Below are 3378 nucleotides of genomic sequence, written 5' to 3' on the forward strand. Positions count from 1 at the left end.
AGAGAGAGAGAGGTGTTTTGTAAAGAACATGCAGGACAGAGAACAAATAAGCACCATAAACAAACACAAACGTATGGAAAGTAGTGATGGGAGTGTCGTAAATTCCCGCCTTTTTTGGGAATTTCCATCTCACGCCACTTCCGCCCCTTACTTTTGTTGATCTGACATGAAGCATTAAATGCTGCCATAAATGAACTGTAAGCAAAGTGAAGTATCAATCAGGGATAATTGGACATCCGGCGGTGGATCGGCCTCTGTTTGTGGTGGTCAGATACTGACGATGTCACTGTCGAATACTTGACAGAAACCCCCTATTTCGGCCAGATTGGTGCAGTCAATCCGGTTTCTATTCCATATTCCAACCGAACTCAGTTCACCCTCAGTTCACTTCTGACCAAGATTTGCAGGACAAATTGAATTTTAGTTTTTAGGCGGAGCCTTGTCCAATTACCATCCATTGAAGGCCCAACCAATTATGCATTTTTACCCATGCTGCGTCCAGACTTGAGACCATTTATATTTGCTTCAACGACATTATATTTAAAGCATCAACGCCTGACTTATTAAGGCCCGTAACTCACATAAAGAACCTGGATAACTTCCAACCAAAACCTAGGCCAACTGAAATATTCTAAATGTCTTTGCACTAATTACCATAAACATGGAATGTTGTTTGAAAGCATAGAGTACAAAACTTGACATGTCAAGTTTAGACAAAACACTCACTTATGTTTGTAATGCTGCATGTTCCGGATCAAGAATATACCTGAATCCTCGGGTTTCGAGGATTCTGCCATAAACGTAGGATATGATGTAGACAAGGAAGTTAATTTTAAGATGATGGCCGGACACAACCGGATGTCATCTTCAAATACCTTAATAAAAAGCCCCACCTACAACCAAACATGAACAAACATACGCCATTAAAGTCCCTATGCTGTTACTACAAACCAAGTAAAAAAACAGTAACCGCCACCAAAATTACAGCACATGAACGGGAAATTATGAAAAAACTTAACCACTTTTCACGCTTCTTTGTTATTTATGGCATTCTTATTTACACAAAGTGAAAACTGACCGTTTCATAAATCATACTGACATGATTGAATGTTTAAGGAATAAAATTTGTCAACATGACCAGATAACAATTAACAATTCACAATACCGTTGTTCACTTACAACGGCAGTGGCAAATGCTTCCCGACGTTGTGTTACGTTGATGTTTGGGCTGCTATTCCATATCTCACATACTCCGCTAACAACATCCAACACCACCAAAATCCAGTGATCCGCTCCGGCGTCATGCACGGGGAAAAATACCTTGATGTATTCATGCACAAGTGTAACAATTTCACCCCAAAATCAAACTGAAGGTTAAATATAAACATTGGCAGTTACATAAACTCATACCTGCCTGCAAGCAGCAAGGCGACCGGTATATCTCCCGACCCAACAAATCGTCATGGTCGAGAGTACAACACCATCCCCGACATTACCACTACACAATTCCTTTGCACGCTCCTGGTGAAGTAGATCGGTTCAAACATTCAGTTCAAACAGACTCAGACTACAAAATAGACCTATATAACTCAGGCTACATAGCTTACAGAGAATACAGTCGGCATGAACCACCTGTCACCACTTCGTTCAAACAAGTATGAAACCATTAGATCCACCACCTACAAATAATAAAACTTCTGTAGTCGTACGTATAGTATAGTGTATAAAGCCGCCAAAATATATATTTACCTCCTTCCTCACAGTTTTAGATGGAGACAGGCAGCTTAGATCCCATCGAGTTATACTGCAATCCTCAGACTTCGCGACTTCAAAGCTGTGCATGTTTTAGATCCATGTCAAATTATTTCTGACGTCAGATGTTAAACATAAATATATCATTACACAGGAATTTCACATTACCTTCCCAGTTCATCGTACTGGGTTATAGTCTTGCCAAACAAGAAACTAATCAAACATGAATCCTTTTCTGAAACATTGGCAACTACTGCGTCCGCATTGCACATATATGACTTCTTTTTCAAACCAACATGATCGCTTTCAATGTACACCTGCCATCCACAATCAATTAAATTTTCTCTACACAATTCAACATTTAACAAGTTGGGTGCTAGTCTTAAACAAACTTAAAACTACTTTGTTTGTGCCAATTCATTTTGTCCCGTTTCATGTTCTGTTCATTTAACACCTTTACAAATGCAGTCAAAACACCCCTTCATGTTTCGGAATTTATGATAGGGGAGCTTCCAATTATTGCAACTAATTTTACATGCCAAACCATGATATGCTTGCACAAAACCATTATGTCTAATATAGAAACTCAAATAACTGCTTACATAACAGGTCAAAGTAGCATATGCCAAAACGCTGATTCTGTTTTTTCTAAAACCCAATAAACAACAACAAAAGAATTACATAACACAATTAATGAAGTCTGAAGGTTTCAACTTTTATTAATCATTATTCTTTCTCATATTAGCCACAGACCAAAGATATATGACAAACGGTAACATAATAACAAGGAATGGTGTCAACTATTTTAAACAATACTACTGTTTAATTTTAAGGTGGGGTACTACAATTACTTAACCAGGGAATATTTATTATTCCACCAGACTTACCGTGTCCAGGCCATCATTATACGCAGCTGTTGGCGATGAAGTGCAAACTGAATTGGTACCCTCGGCCGTCACCAGATCCTTGTATTCGGCCTCCTCTTCAATTACTTCCTTAACCACCTCACAAACTATGTTATCAATCCCTTCATCCGTCAGTTGTTGCACCAATTGTTGTAGTGTGATAATAGCTTCACGAAGAACAATCATGTCCGGGTGCATTTCAGAAAACGTAGATCTAACTTGGTTTATTTGCACTTTCAGTTCTTCAACAACCTTCGTAACTCGCGCAAGATCTTCTACTACAGTAGTTTTCAATCCGGTGCTACAGTCTTCCGATCCCCCAGGTTTATATTGATAGCACCCCGACCACTTTTTTGAAACATAAGTCGATCCATCCTCAAATCCACCTGCCCTCTCTGTCTGGCCGAACATTATTCTTGCGGACTTATTGGTCCAACACATTACTGGGTGCGCAATTCTGTTTACGTAAATGGCCTTCATTATAAGTGTATCCAGATAGAACAACTGTAGAAATGCAACACAGCTGTACACTGGTGAAGAAACACATGTTTGGTACCTCCGAATGCCATCGACAAGATGTCTAAATGCAAAGGACGCCCAGTTGTATGTACTTATTTTCTTTGGGTCGTTCAGGGGTGCCAACAGCCTCGGATCCACAATATCGGATTCACATGGCATAATCATAGTGGACAAGGCATACAGGCAGAAACTTACTAGGAAT

This window comes from Fragaria vesca, linkage group LG7 (assembly GCF_000184155.1).
Source record: "Fragaria vesca subsp. vesca linkage group LG7, FraVesHawaii_1.0, whole genome shotgun sequence".
NCBI classification, from domain to species: domain Eukaryota; kingdom Viridiplantae; phylum Streptophyta; class Magnoliopsida; order Rosales; family Rosaceae; genus Fragaria; species Fragaria vesca.